The sequence below is a fragment of the Chionomys nivalis genome, chromosome 1 (assembly GCF_950005125.1).
Source record: "Chionomys nivalis chromosome 1, mChiNiv1.1, whole genome shotgun sequence".
In the NCBI taxonomy this organism is placed as follows: domain Eukaryota; kingdom Metazoa; phylum Chordata; class Mammalia; order Rodentia; family Cricetidae; genus Chionomys; species Chionomys nivalis.
This window is the reverse complement of record NC_080086.1, coordinates 174,976,855-174,993,781: the sequence shown is the minus strand read 5'-3', so window position 1 is coordinate 174,993,781 and position 16,927 is coordinate 174,976,855.

The following is a 16,927-nucleotide window of genomic DNA, read 5'->3' as shown; positions in this document are numbered from 1 at the left end:
CCCGAAATAATTACACGGAAACTGTATTCTTTTAATCACTGCCTGGCCCATTAGTTCCAGCCTCTTATTGGCTAGCTCTTACATATTGATCTAACCCATTTCTAATATTCTGTGTAGTACCACGAGCTGGCTTACCAGGAAAGATCTTAACCTGCGTCTGTCTGGAGTGGGAGAATCATGGCGACTCCTGACTCGGCTTCTTTCTCCCAGCATTCTCTTCTGTTTACTCCACCCACCTAAGGTTTGGCCTATCAAATGGGCTAAGGCAGTTTTCTTTATTAGTTAACCAATGAAAGCAACAGATAAAATACAAGAACCACCTCCATCAAGAAAGAATGAGACAGAGAGACAAAGAAGTAAGGGGACAGATGGTATTTCTGGCCAGAATGTTGCAAGTTCAGAACCTATAGATTCCATAAATCTACACCCTTGCATAATGACAATGGGTTCTGTTTAAGTCCTTGTTTCCAGATTCTGGCAGACATAAATGGAGGCTTTGGTAGAGCCTGCTGTGGTGCAGTGTGGAGAAGTGAGATGTGTATGCATGGGCTGCGCTCTGCTCACAGTCCACCCCAAAAGTAGCATTCCCTTCCTTCTGTCGTGGGAAAACAATACGTGAATAACAGTGTTAAAATTAGTTACCATCAGTGTGTTCAAGACCTGCTAGGGCCATATGTTGGTTATTTAATCAAGTAGAAGGCAGTATAAGAATCTAGCATTTGTGTTAATGAAATGGTTTATTATGGTATCCCGCCGGTTTTTGCAAAGCTATGTGGGCCTTCCTATCATAAAATAGGGTTTTTGCTTCCTGGCACAAGGCTTAAGAAGGATGTTTGTCAATTAATACCTTAAACATGTACTACTTTTCTTTTTAAAATAAAAAGATTCTACTTCTGGGAATATGGAATGGTCAAACTTTCCCCATTCCTCCAAAAAGAACTGTGAAAAATCCAGGCATTATTTATGGAATGAACACAGGAGACCTCTAAAGGTGAGGAGGCAAAGCAGACTTCTACAGAGGATTTTAAAGCCACATTCTGTTACAAGGTTCTCCTTGTAGTCTCTGCCCTTACATGGTAGTTTGATGTTTCTTAGTTGCGCCCAGATAATAGACTTGGGAAATTGTTTCATGTCAGATTGCTCGGTAGGAAGGTTATTCACCCTCACAAATCCCATTGTTTGCCTCTCCTCTACTGTCTTGAACAAAATCAAAACAACTTCAAAAGTACCCAAGTGGTAATGTTGTCATGGTCCAAATTAGCTATGAGCCCCCATGTGGCTTGGTCACTGCTCTAGTCTGGGATGAGAGCTTTTGAAAACAGTCTCGGAACAACGAAAGTCCTTGCTTCTTCATGAAAATCTACATGTTTGCAGTATATGGAAAATATGTTAAAGATTCATTACACAATTGACATTCCTAAATGCAAGGAAAGGTTAATGTTGATCTAACTACTCTCTCTCTCTCTCTCTCTCTCTCTCTCTCTCTCTCTCTCTCTCTCTCTGTGTGTGTGTGTGTGTGTGTGTGTGTGATGAGAGAGAGAGATAAGCCATTATACATAAGTGGTTTTATTCCATAATAAATAAATATTGTGGAAACAAAACTTGTGGAAATCCTATTTAAAATATCGTAGGCTTTCTGCTATTTTGTTCTTAATCTTCATCTTTCTAGAAAGACTATTATGGACACACAGCAGACTTTGGTTGTGCCCCAGTAGGATTTCTTGTAGTTCTCTGGAATTATAGGTAATAATGAGGCTCCTGGCTGGTGTGGAGGTGGCATGATCAGGGCATGCAGCTTAGCAGTGTGAGTTGGTGGAGAGGCAGGGAGACTGAACAAAGGGGAGAAAACACAGAGAGGAAGGAAGCAGAGCAAGCTTTTCACAGACCGGAGCTGACAGCAAGGCAACATTGAAGCACTGGTCCTTCTGCAAGGGTGTGGTAGAAAGGCTATCAGGCCACACTGTCCTCCTTTCTAAGGAACAGTGGGCAGTGTGGCTTCCAAGAAGGAAGAATGAATTCAAAGGTCCCAAGTAACCTGCTGTCTGTGCAGTACGGTCCATTCTTAATGTGTGCTTTGTGAATCCTGGAAACTGTCGTAAGCCCAGCCTGTTTCTGTCGATGCCTGTTCCTCCATGAACCTCACACTGCTCCTCCCTGTGAGTAAAGACAACCTGTTTCTTTTAGTCATATCTGTCCTTACAGGCCTATTTCTTTCTTTCTTTTTTTCTTTTGGTTTCACAAGACAGGGTTTCTCTGTAGTTTGGGAGCCTGTCCTGGAACTAGCTCTTTTGTTTGTTTGTTTTTGTTTATTAAAAATTTCCACCTCCTCCCATTTCCCTCCCACTCCCTCTCCCCCTCCCTCTCCAGTCCTAAGAGCAGTCAGGGTTTCCTGCCCTGTGGGAAGTCCAAGGTCCTCCCCCCTCCATCCAGGTCTAGAAAGGTGAGCATCCAAAGAGACTAGTCTCCCACAAGGCCAGTCCATGCAGTAGAATCAAAACTCAGTGCCATTGTCCTTGGCTTCTCAGTCAACGCTCATTGTCAGCCACATTCAGAGAATCCAGTTTGATCACATGCTCCATCAGTCCCAGTCCAGCTGGCCTTGGTGAGCTCCCATTAGATCAGTCCCATTGTCTCAGTGGGTGGACGCACCCCTTGCGGTCCTGACTTCCTTGCTCATGTTCTCCATCCTTCTGCTCCTCATTTGGACCTTGGGAGCTCAGCAAGCCAACAGCTAATATCAAATTAAATGGAGAGAAACTCAAAGCCATTCCACTAAAATCAGGAACAAGACAAGGCTGTCCACTCTCTCCTCTCCATACCTCTTCAATATAGTGCTTGAAGTTCTAGCAATAAGACAACATAAGGGGATCAAGGGGATTCGAATTGAAAAGGAAGAAGTTAAACTTTCGTTATTGGCAGATGATATGATAGTGTACATAAGTGACCCCAAAAACTCTACCAAAGAACTCCTACAGCTGATAAACACCTTTAGTAATGTGGCAGGATACAAGATGAACTCCAAAATATCAGTTACCTTCCTACACACAAAGGATAAAGAAGCAGAGAGGGAAATCAGAGAAGCATCACCTTTCACGATAGCCACAAATAGCATAAAATATCTTGGGGTAACTCTAACCAAGGACGTGAAAGATCTATTTGACAAGAACTTTAAGTCTTTGAAGAAAGAAATTGAAAAGGATACCAGAAAATGGAAGGATCTCCCTTGCTCTTGGATTGGGAGGATCAACATAGTAAAAAAATAGCAATTCTACCAAAAGCAACCTATATTCAATTGAAACTAGCTCTTGTAGACTAGGCTTGCCTCAAACTCACAGGATCCACCTGCTTCTGCCTCCCGAGTGCTGGGATTAAAGGCATGCGGTCTGGCTGTTTCTTATAAGCCAATGCTCACACTATGAACCTAATTAGAAAATGTGGACTTTGGGAGATCATCGTGGTACTTCTCAAGTCCTTGTGAGCTATAGTTAGCACATAAGGACACCACAACAATAAATATACAAATCAGTTGTGTCTGTGGTTTAAGAAGTGAGTGCCCTCTCACATGTGGCACGTTATTATGCAGTGGGTCTTGGGGGACACACTCTGCTTCCTGACTGTTCGCATAGGTAAAAGATGTAGAGAGAAAGGAGCCGAAGTTCTTCAGGAGGCTGGAGATCCAGGGGAAGTGGGAAACTGGGTCTTGGTGGCCATCATAGGCATCTGTAAGGAGTCTACCTTCATATTTCTCCACCATCACCGAAAACAATAGCATGTAAGTCAGTAACCGACCCGCCAAACAGAGCTAGGTCAGAAATAGGTCCAAAATCTCAATTCTTAATATCTCTTTGTGGTGGTTTTAAAGAATAAGGTCCCCAAAGGGACAGGCACTATCAGGAAATGTGGCCTTGTTGGAATAGGTGTGATTTTGTTGGAAGAAGTGTGTCACCATGGAGGCGGGCTTTGAGGTCTCTCTTCTCAAGCTTCCCTCAGTGTGACAGTCACTTGACTTCCTGTTGCCTACCTATGAAAAGGTAAGGACGCTCAGCCCCAGCATCACCTCTGCCTGCTTGCCGCCATGCTCCCAGCCATGATGATAATGAACTGAACCTCTGAAGCTGTAAGCTGCCACCACAATTAAATGTTTTCCTTTATAAGAGTTGCTGTGGTTATACTGTCTCTTCACAGCAATAGAAACCCTAACGAAGACACTCTCTATCTAGGAAGGCATTGAAATCAGCTGAACCATGAAAATCAGCAAAGACACTGTGGTTCCAGGTAAGTTGACTAATCTGCTAAAGTCAGTAAGACATTTGGCTACCGTAAGAATGCCTCCTCTGCACTGGGCCTGGTGGTGTGCACCATTAACCCCAGCACTCGAAAGGGAGAGGTAGGCAGATTGCCACGAGTCTAAGGAGAGCCTAATATACATACATACTCATACATATGAGTTCCAGGTCAGACAAGGTTACATAGTGAGACACTGTCTCAAAAAAAAAAATGCTTTATCCAACTGATTGTCAAGGATGTTCTGCGGTTTCTTCTATGAGGGATCCCTTTCAAAATGGAGCCATCATCACTTGAGTGCTTGGGTAAGCCATGGAAATTAGGACCATAAAAAAGAGGTGACTGGAATGGACTCACCCAGCTTCCCTTCCTCGGTTGCTATACCCCACCCCTGGCTCATTGACTTATTGATGGCCTTCACCTATTGATGAGAATTTGCCACAAGTGTATTAATAGTAACGTTATCAGGGACCGTTCTCAACTGCTGGAGCATAGAATGGAGTTGCGTTCAGGGCACATCAATTCAGTTCCAGCTGCTGCTCCTTAAGCTACCATTGTTGTCTCCACCCACTTCCATGTTTCTTTTATGTCTAGCTGGGTACAGCATGGTGTGCTGGAGAGATCCTGGGGTCTGAGCGTCCCCCAAGTTAAAACACAACCACACTTCCAGACAAGGAACGTGAATGCCTACCTAAGGAGACCTTAGGAATGGCCTAGGAGCTTGAGACTTTCCATTCAGACCTGGTGGTATGCATTTGGATTTCCAGCACTTGGGAGGCTGAGGCAAAGGGATCATGAGTACACACCCAGTCTGGGCTATAAAGTGAGACCCTTTGCCCTTGGTTGCAGGTTCATTGATTATGTGGTTCCTTCTTTGCCATTGGTTGTGGGACTTGAGACTTGGAAAGGAACAGCTACTTAAAGGATGTAGCTACTGTAGTCTGCTGTGCTCTGGACGTCACAAATGCTTCTTGTGACAGTCGGGGTCCTCCCCTCCACTTTTATAACAGGGCAGGAGCCTAGGCTTCACGTGTGTTCATGTGTAGACCTCTGCTGGTATGGGAGAATTGTCTGTATTCTGTCAATCATGTTTTAAATAAACGCTGATTGGCCAGGCAGGAAGTAAGGTGGGTCAACCAGACAGGAAGTAGAGGCGGGGTGATTCAGGAGTATTCTGGGAAGCAGGAAGCTCCCTTCACAGTTCTGCCCAGACCTCTGAAGAAGCAAGATGTGAGCTGCCCTGATGAGAAAGGTACTGAGCCATGTGGCTAACATAGATAAGAATAATGGGTTAATATAAGAGATAAGAGCTAATAAGAAGCCTGAGCTAATGAGCCAATCAGTTTGTAATCTTATGGAGACTTCTGTGTGATTTTCTTTGGGGCTTGTCGGCTGTGGGGAACTGGGCAGGATATAAACCCCAACAAGCAGGCCCTCGTGTTACACTCTGCCTTTTGTACCTGGATTTCCACGAGTTCCTTGACACCTGACAGGCTGTTTCAACACAATCTTTGCACATTTTAGTGACTTCTGATCAAATACTATCTTATTTCAACTTAAGATTCTCAAGCCCAAGCATTCTATAAATTTAACATTATTACATTATAAACGTAATTGCCTATTTGGAATGAAAGTTGTATTTTCTGGCCTTTAAAACTTCTAATTGAATGCTTCTAATTAGTATAGACAGCTGAATAGCTTAAAAATATTCAATATTTTATTCTGAAATTATGCTTTAAGTACACTGCATTTATCTAGTTTGGTTAATATTCCTAGTGGTTGTGCTATAGGCTTCAAGAGAACAGTAAGAGGCTAAGATCCCTGGAACCGAGGCTGATGAGAATGTGCCTACATTTCCACAGATTGGTCCAGATGGAGATAGACACATTTATCATCCACAGCCCGAGGAGATGGTTTAGTTTTTAGTAGGCATCTAACGGCATCTCCAATGGTTCCATTGATCTTCTGCTCACACTATCCTTAGACTATTCTTTACTTCTTAATAACAGTCCTTTTCTCCTTTCTCGGGAAGAATTGATTTTTCAGTTTAGCCCTTATGATTCACAGAAGAAAGAATATGAAGATTGTTGCCTTTAGAAGATGAAAGATCATGAAGTGTATGTGGAATTAAAATGGATCCTTACTTTTAATATGATATCATTCCTGAAAAAAATCAATATGGGTTAAAAAGTAAAACACTCCCCCTTACAGTAGCTGCAAATGCATCTAACAATTCTAAGTCATGGAGAAATAGATCTAAGTTAACTTTATTTAAATTGAAAAAGAATAATAATAAAGGTCTTTCCAAGAGAGGGAAAGAAACATGAAACCCTTGGGGGATGCTTGCTGCTAAATATACTCATGATGGCTTGGCAGCTTATCCCTGTGCAGGAGGGACAGCAATGGATACATCATAACAAAATAACAAGGGTGGTGACGGTGGCAGCAGCTAACATCCAGTGCTTTCTCAACATATACCAAGACATGGCTTCCTTAAAGAAGCTAAGTGATAAATACCATGTTTCTCCACTTGAGATGGGACTACATCCCAGGGACCCATAGCCAACTGAAAACAACCTAGGTTGGAAAGGCACTAAATAAACCTCCCTACCCTATCAAACACCTGGACTAGGCAACACAGGACATTGCACAGGAATGGTTGTTTGTCTTTGCAGCTGACTGGAAACAGCAGCTTTCTGTGACTGCCTGGGACCACCAGAGCATATTACGACACATACTGCTAGCTCAGAGACAAATCAAACTTCAAAGTTAGGTTGTATACCTACATAAGGCTGAAAACTTGTAATTTAAACCAAGGTCAATTCTGTTATCATGGCTAAATGGCCCAAGGGACAGCCAAGAAACTAAGACTAAAGGCGTCTAGAACTTGAAAGTACTGCAGAGTACATTAAGTGTCCAGAAGTCCAATGCCACAGCAAAACACAAAATTCTTTTCTGTGGGGTTTGTTTTATGCCACATAGTGTTTAGAGACTGATCCGTGTTTTTTAGGTACTATTCCTGAGTTCTATTCTTTTCTACTGTCAAGTAGTATACCACAGTTGGCCATTCTCCTCTTGAATAATACCTGAGCTGTTTCCACTAGTTACCTAATATGGGTAAAGATGGTGTGAATATACTTGGTTAAGTCTTAAAGTTGACAAATGCTTTGATTTCCTCTATGTAATTACCTGGAAGTAAATTTTTTTGTTGTTGTTTTTTTGAGACAGGGTTTCTCTGTGGCTTCGAAGCCTGTCCTGGAACTAGCTCTTGTAGACCAGACTGGCCTCGAACTCACAGAGATCCGCCTGCCTCTGTCTCCCGAGTGCTAGGATTAAAGGCATGTGCCACCATTGCCCGGCCAGTTAGTAAAAAATTTAAGATATCAGATACAGTTACATTTAATTTTATAAGGAACTTCTAAAATGTTTCAAAATTACAACTATACTTTTGCAGAAAGCATGGCCAGTGGGCTGCGAGGCACTGGGCAATGAGGATGTTCACCCACGATTTGCCTTTTGAAGATGCAGTTTGTTCGAAAAAAAAAAAAATCCCTTATAATATCATGCTGTTCTAAAGGTTGTGGTGATCTCCTGTGAACAGACATCCCAGCAAGTAGGAATGACTGACCAGGCAGGGACTGCTGAAGAGTTCCACTGAGGAATCTTCTCCAAGCTCGACCTTCATTAGCCATGAGGTCCTTCTACTGAGGCAGGCCTGGAGGATGCCACTGTTGGAGATCCCAGAAGGTCCTTGAGAGCATGGGCCAGATGCTGGTGCTGACAGGAAGTGTGTGGAAATTCAACAACAGTGTCAGATACTCAAGGACAGCTGAAGCCAGAGCCACACGGTGGCCAGTCTCAAAGTCCCTGTGTCAATAGGTTTCAGCAAAGACGTCTTGGGAACACGGCAGGGCATCACTAAGCGCCATCTCTGAAGTTCCAGGTTTTGTGTTACTCCATTGGGCGTTACTTTTGTGCTTTTCTATTAGTTCACAGTTTAGGACTGGTTCACTGGCATAGTAATGCCACCTGGGGATGTTTTCACCAGCGTATCCAAGACTGCCTTAGGCTTGGCTCATATCAGACCTGCCTGTGGCTGGCTCCTATCTTGCTAGACTTACATTATCCCAAGCCACACCAAATATATATATATGGTTTTCAAGTTACACAAAATGGCTTCACTTATGTTACTAACTACTTTACATTCCCATTGACAACAAATGCAAACACTTCTGATTATGCCATATGTTCATCAATATTTGATATTTCTAGTTAGGGCGGTTTTTATTTTTATTTATGTGTAGCCATGTGTATATGTTATGTGTTTGCAAGTGCCCACAGAGGCCAAAGATAACAGTCATCAGTTCCTCCAGAGCTGGAGTTACAGGCAGTTGTGAGCTGACATGAGGGCTAATAACTGAATGACCAAAGTCCTCTGGAAGAACAGGGACCCTCAACTGGAAAATCGCCTTCATAAAATCAAGCTGTAGGCAAGCCCACTGGGCATTTTCTTAATAGTGATTAATGAGGAAGAGCCCAGGGTGGCATCATCCCTGGGCTGGTGGTCCTGTGTTCTATAATAAAGCAAGCTGAGCAAGCCTTGAGGATCAAGCAAGTAAGCAGCATCCCTCCATTGCCTTTGCATCAGCTCCCGCCTCCATGCCCTGCCCTGTCAGAGCTCCTGTTCTGACTTCCCTCGGTGATGGACTATCACCTGAATCTGTTAGCAGAATTAAGTCCTTCCTGACCTCTTTTGGTCAAGATATTTCATCACAGCAAAATTAACTCTAACTAAACCAAGAAGTTCCTTGTTGCTCTTAACTACTGAGGCATCTCTCCATGCCCAGCTAGTCTAGTCTTTATAGTTTTAATCAACCTGACTACTAAAACCCATCACAATAACTCCCTATCTGCTTTCCTCCCTCAGCACTGTGAGAGGAAAAACAATGTCTCCGTCTATCTTTGGAGCTAATGGCAACATTCACCAGCACTTATTCGGTACTAGATACTGTGTTGAGCACACAATGCCTTGACTAAGAACTGTTTTATTAATGTTATTTTACAAATTAAGCTACTGAGACTTAGGTAGTAACTTCATTGAGGCCACATAAGTCTGCGAGACCTTGATGGACTCCTTCGAAATCCCCAGTCTTAGTCTCTTGCTATACCATATCCTGAGGCTTCTTCTAGTGTTAGGTGGCTAGACAAGTCAGTAGCAGGCTTGGAAGTATTGGGGATGAATTGGATTAGGGTTAGAGTTAGGGTTAGGTTAGAATTCTAAAACATGTGCTTCAGTCAGAAAACAATCAGTTATTTTAGGATGGATTTTCTCAAGTTACATAGCCCCAGTTTCTTATCGGGTTCTTTGATTTTTATGCCTATGATATAGTGCTGATACAGCCAACTCCAGGAGACGGTGGCATCCAAGAGGATGCTCATCCGATTACTTCTAGATGTTCCTGAGGCAATTAGTGAGGAGAAATAATTTCTGATATTCTACTGAATCGGGTGCACTGACATTCTTTTAAGGAGTCAGCAAACACCTACATTGTAAAGTATGGATTGGAACGTTTCTGAGCACTGAGAACTTTTAAGTCTTGTCCTTATAGCTCTTTCTTTCATAGCCTGTCTCTATGGATACAGTTATTTAAAGGACAAGTGTCATATTCATAGGTAATAGCAAAAGTACATTCAGAAGATCAGTATTAGATAATCATGTTTGGTTTCTCATAACAGTGATACATTAATCATAGTCCCTGGTATAACAGGCAAGTAAAACATTACCAAAGTTTTGATGTTATTTCATCTCAAACTTGGGTGTGAACATACCACCTTTGGATCCCTGCAAACACTAGTAGCCATAAACCTGTGTGCGGCATCCATCATATTATTTGCCTAAAATATAATTTCTACACAGAGAAAATCATGAAAGCCATCATAGGTCTCAAATTGCTGTTTATCCTTTTGGTTTGAACAATTGATGTTCAGGCACGGCATCAAAGTAAAACTGCAAATTTAAGGTTCCTAGTCTGAGGAATCCTTGTAATTCAGCTCAAAATGAGGAAGCTGCGCATTAAGCACTGGCTTACTTTTTCCCCTCACTTATAAACAATGAAGCCGCTTAAAGAGGAACTGTGTTAACGAGGAAGCAAGCGCCACACCGAATAAAAACTGAAATCTGACTTCGTGTCCCTTAAAGAGGCCACCTGGACTGTGATTGTTTGGGGCTTCCAGTCTGGGGTTGCAGAGTTTGGGGTTGACTTTTGCTTGCGTTTGTTTCCTGCTGCTACTATAACTAATTACCACAAAGCCAGTGACTCAAAACAACACAATTTCTAATGGTACACTCAGGAAGTCTGAAGTTTCATTAGGTGAAAATCAAGGTGTAAGCGAGCCTGTTCCTCCAGGAGTCTCGCAAGAGGCTTCCTTCCTTTCCCGTTTCCGCAGGCTCTTGTCACCAAAGAGGGCATTTCTCGAACCTCTGGCTCTGTTGTCACGTTGCCTATTCTGATTCTCCTGCCTCCTCTTTCACTTACAAGTACTTGTATGCCTAAACTGGGTCCACTTTGGTTATCCAGTACAGCCTCCCTTTCTAAGAATCTTTTTGACTCTTAACGGAATTCTCTATACCCATAGATCAGTGCCTTGCTCAGCCATCAGAGAAGCTTCCTCCTGCAGCAGATGGGGGAAGTTACAGAGATTCATAGCCAGACATTATCAGAGAATAATAAACCTTAATACTCAGCCCTAAACAACATGTCTCCATCAAATCCTTCCCCTCGGGGCTCAGGGAACCCTGTGGAAGAGGAGGTGGAAAGAGTGGACTTTGCATGTATATCATGGCTTGCAGTTTGATGGTTTTTATGGGATGCCTGAGTGAGTAAATGAATGGGTCTCCCTTTCTTGTTCCTTTTTTTTAGTTCTTTTCCTTCTGTTTGTTTTGTCCAGTTCTGATGTGTTAATTTTTGTTTTAAACATCGTTATTGTGTTATACTATATCATATTACACTATAGTATATTATATTATTAGAGAAAGAAGAACCTGAATGAGTGGGATCTGGTGCACAGTCCTCTGTTCCAGAATCATAGGTGAGAGGAATTAAATAGACTTTGGGAACATCTTTGGGGAAGTGGTTCTGCTGACCCCTGAAGAACACCTTGCAGTTGGGATGTGAGCCAGAGATGAGCCTCATTGGGCAGTCCCTGCGCCAAGAGTATGCCAAGGCAAGGGATGCCTTACTTGTCACGGAGACGAAAGGAGAGAAGCTATGGAAAAGGGAATGTGAAGAGGGAGATCAAGTCACTGTCAGAGCGAAGCCAGTTTTGGAGGAAAAATGTTCAATATTACTGTTCCCCGGGGAAGGAACAAGCAAAATGCTACTAGACGCTTGCTCCGCATGTGGGGTCTGAAGGAGGATGGCGCTGATCCCAAACATCTACTTGTCTAGAATGGAAAAGTCCCTCACATTTCAGAAAGTTTGATTCTGTTTGTTGGATTAATTTTTGTCTATTAATTGTTAACATTTCAAATGTGGGCTTCTATTTATTTCTGTTCCTTCATTTTGTCTCCCAAATAATCCGTTTTTGAACGTATGTTTCCAAGCATGTTAGTTTATGGCATCTTGGAAATTAAAACAAAACAAAAATATTGTGGTTTCTCAGCTGATTGTTTTATTTGCTTTCAGGAAGCCCTGGGCTACAGGAGAGAATGTGACTCCAAAAAGGAACGTTTAGTGGAAGATCTAAGGAAAATTAAGAAGAGAAAATCAGCTATAAATACCTTCCATGCCAGTGATCCCTAAGCCAATTAACTATACTGCCTGGCCAATAAGAACCATCATGGTCCCTTTCTCTTCATGCTCCAACCCACAGCTTTGGGAGGAGAACCCTGCACACCTTCTTTCTGCAGCTCAAAGGTGGCTCGATTTAAATGTGAGGTTGGTATTTTCATTATGTCAAAGAACAAGACATTTACTTGGTAATGTGCTTGGTGGTTTAACATGAATAAAGAGCCTTTTTCATTATATAACAATAAAAAATAATTCCTGGGATTGGTCCAGGTTTTCATACAAGAACAGGGAAGGAATAAGCCTCTACAGAGCCATTTAAAAAGAACAGTTGAATATTACAATAGAAATTACTTACGGTTTCATGCCTCAAGCTATGATCACATGATGTAACTTGCGGAGATCAGGCAAGCCTTCTTAGAAAAGACACCAACATGATTTGATACAGGCCTTCCCAACCTCAGGGCTGTTGGTGCATTGGACTAGATAGGTAAGCTTGGTGCAGGACTTTGGTTTCCTGTCCTGTAATTAAAGGATGTTCAACAGCATCCCTCACCTCCAACCCACCCCACTCCTACCCATTACAATAATCAGTCCAAAAGATCTCTAGACACTGCTAACATCAATGCCTCCACTTCTTCCTGATGCCACTCACCTAATATTGATACTTCCCTATCAAGATCCAAAGCCTCAGAAACTCTACCTTTTAGCACATTCATTATTCATCTCATGTTCCTTAAATTAAAAGTCCTTTGAGGAAAAATAAATTAGGCCATCACTAGTCATTGATACATTAGCATCGACAAGAATAGTTCATAGGTTTACCAGATGTCTGTTTCTTACAGCCTTTCAGTTATTAATCCACTGGTCATTGGGGCCAACGGTCATCAGAGGAACAAAGATCTTGGGAAATCCTGTTGGTTCCTTTCGTACCAAAACATTCTTTGAGTCCATCTTCTCTCCATCCCCAGCACCAGTTCTCTTCCAGTGATTCCAATCCTCACCCGTATATGGCACTAAACTTTCCAATGTCATCCTGCACCTGTTTATATCCCACAAGCTCATCTTCCACATTACTTTAAAATGATCTTTCCCTAAAGTCCTGAAAGATCCACCATCACGAAAAATAAAATAACCAAAGTTGTTCACTAGACGAATGCCTGACGCTCTATCCATTCTGAGTTATTTTTGTACTGAGACCTTGTCCTGACTGCCTCTTTCCCTTCGTCTCATCCTCTCATCTGCTGGTAACCCCATTTAACTCACAGTCAAAACTTAAAACACGCCAGTCCTTGAAAACCCCTCTGTGGGTCACTAAGCAATATTGACATTCTATTTCTATACTGAAGGCAGTAGAGCATATCCTTACAGTAGCACTTGCTTCTGGTGGTTCTGGCAGTGTTTTCCTATGGTGTTTTTGTATCCATGAGCCCATGAGCCCACAGGAGCTAAAGATGATGTCTTGTTTTCCTAAAAAGCTTAGGACTCATCTATAGGGCTAGTTGCACTTTGTTTAGCATTCCTCCCTGTCTTATCCAGCAACTCTCCAGTTTGCTTTCAGTCACTGGCCCATCAAATTCTAATTCACCCTGTTATCTTCCACTTCCAGTCTCCTTGTAGTCTCTGCGCAATGGGAAAGTGCAGAGTTTGTCTCAAATCCCGGCAAGAGTAGTCTGTAAGGTTGGATTATATCAGCTAGACACCTTGAAATTGTTCGGTGAAGTCCACAGTCAATCTTTAGGTGATGTTTATCAATGTGGTGGTATTATCAGAGTCCTGTTGGAATCATCTCTGTGGGGCCCCATCCTCCTCTTGAAGGCTTGAAACGTCACTGTTAGGCGTGGTCATGGTTCACTGAAGAAAACTGGTAGAGACTTAAACCCAAAATTGTGTACAGGAAGATAGATGAAGCCTTTTTCTAGAATTAGTTAGTACTCTATATGGCCATTAATATTATGACAAAAAATTATATATATATATATATATATATATATATATATATATATATGTTGAAATAACCTTTATACCTTTAAAAAGCTATTAAAAAGTCAAAATAAAACCTAAATATATGAGATTAGTGGCAATATAATTGTCCTTTAATTTTGTTTTTCTTCTGTTCCATATTAGATAGCTCTTCTGACATGAAAGAGAGATTTTGAATTTGCTTTAACAAGCATGCTTAGGTTTAGAAAGGAAGAGAGCCACACTCCAACTACAAAGTCAACTTTAATTTTTAATTGGACTGAGACTACAAAAAGACCATTTGCATTACATGACTGTAGAGAATAGCAGGAATAAACATTTAGGAAGATTTGAAAAATTTTTATCCTGTTGGAAATGTGATATACCAATATGCCAATTTACTCTTTTTCTTGGGACATTTTGTCTAGATGCTTTGTTCTTTTTCTTCAGATGTCTCATTTGTCCAGTGGTCTTCTGATGCCTGAGCTGGATGCATTTATTCTCTTGAAAAGACAAAAAGAAAACCCTTCCACAACCCTAATTTTGGGGAGGGTATGGCAAGTTATATCTGATCAAATGAAAAGCATTTCTTAGTTTTGAAGTTAGTTTAGATTGAACAGCCATGCTGTTTGATTACATATTACTTCTTCTAACCAAGGGGTGTCTCTTGTTCAAATCTAATCTTTATCAATTTTGATTGTATCCAAAAAGTAAAACCCTTTCCCAATGTAACACATGTACTGGTTTCCATTCTGAGGTCCACACATCTTTAAAGTATGCCAGCTTTAGTTCCAAAGTTTTTTTCTACTATCCAATGTCTCTCCACAGCTGTTGTACCTTTCTCATTAGCATTTAGAAAATTCAAAGTTAATAAAGTATTATGCAGTCTATTTCTGTGGCTATTTATCATCCCTTTCTGTTGATTTAACATATCCTTTAGGGTTCGATTTGATCTATGTATAACTGCCTGCCCTGGATTGTGTGGTATACCAATAATATGCTTTATATTATAATAAGCAAAAATCTGTTTCATTTTCTTAGTCATATGCTGGATAATTGTCTGTCTTTATTTGTACAGGTAGACCCATGATGGCTATAACTCCTAGCAAATGTGTGATTACTGAATCAGCCTTTTCTGAACACAAAGCAGTTGCCCATTGATAATCCAAATATGTATCAACAGTGTGGTGTACATATTTTAGTTTTCCAAATTCTACAAAATTGAAATACATCCATCTGCCAGACTTTGTTTGATTTCATTCCTTTAGGTAATAGGGAAGGCATTCTTTTTGCATTACTTCCTGCAGGTACTGGTGTTTAGTTGTATAAAGAACAAGTAGGACATTTCCTTGGCTTGTTTCCATGTGATAGAAAATGTTTTTTTAAACCTTTGCTATTGATATGATGTATTTTATAAAATTCACCATTCGATGTGGTAAAAATATCTATTCTAAGTAATATCTTCCCTCCACATCAAAATTCCTGTAGAAGAATGGTTGGAGGGTAATATGACCAGAATGCAATTAAGATTCAGATCCACACAATCCACATGTGCCTTCTCTAATTTCACCAAAACCAATTCTCTTTCAGCTTCAGCTGATAATTTCCTAGGACTATGGAAGCCCTTGTTACCATCTAAGATTTTGTTTAAAATAATAGTTCATCATATTATATCCCAATAGTGGGTCGTATATAGGAAATGTTTCCTAGTAACCTTTGAAAATCATTTAAAGTCTAGAATCAATCTTTCCTAATTTTTACCTTTTGAGGTCTAATTTTTTGTAAACCTGTTTTATAACCTAAATAATTAATAGAATCTCCTCTTCGTATACCTTCAAGAGCAATTTGAAATCTCCAACAAGGCACATTTTTCTTTGCCTCTTCAAACATTCTTTCTAAAGTATCTACACTTGAATCCGATAGTAAAATGTCATTCATGTAATTGTAAAATATTGAGGAAATCTGTTGCTTAGTGTTTCCAAAGGCAGACTTACAAAATATTGGCACAGGGGAGTGATATTTTACACTTCCTGTGGGAGAACCTTCCATTGATATCTCTTAGCAGGTTTAGGATTATTATAAGTAGACACTGTGAAGGTCAATTTTTCTCTGTATTTTTGGTTAAATCCAGGGTGTGGTCATCATATAAAGATTGCCTTTCCATAGTTGTGTAATCTCCTTTTCCAAGATATTGCACTTGGAAAATTTCCAAACCTCTAGCTTTTCTCCATTGTTCAATAGTTTTAGCCTCATCTAAATCAGGTACTCCATTATAATTGTGGACCAGGATCTAAAACAGCTTTAATCAAGTCTATCCAGTCTTTGGGGATAATTCTATCGTAAATTGAATCTGAGTTTAACATATGTTTCACAGATGGTGAATGTATGTCATATGAGACTATCATTTCCTTGAATCTTTTTAAATCTAACATTACCGCAGGAATCCATCAAACTCTTATGGAGCCTCTATCATTGGACAATTCCTGTAAGTTTACTGAATATATTAAGGTTGGTTTTTTGAAAACCCTAAGCTGTTTCTCTCTATTCTTATAATGCAACACTGAAATTGGTTCTCCATAGTGATATTCAAATCCAGACAGAGGAATTTAATGGAGTCCATTGGCTCAATCACCTTATTAACAGTCCTTAAAATCTGCTACCATTCTCCATTTTCCAGATTTCTTTTTAATAACAAAACACGAGAATTCCAAGGATTGGTTGATTCTTCAATATGCTGAGCATCTGTTTGCTCCTATACCAGCTGTTCTAAGGGCTGCAGTTTCTCTGTTGTTAAAGGCCATTGGACAACCCATACAGGTTTGTATGTCAACCACTTTAAAGATAGGGTTATTGGTGACTTTGAACAATCAGCAGTTGCTGTACCCTGTTCTTGT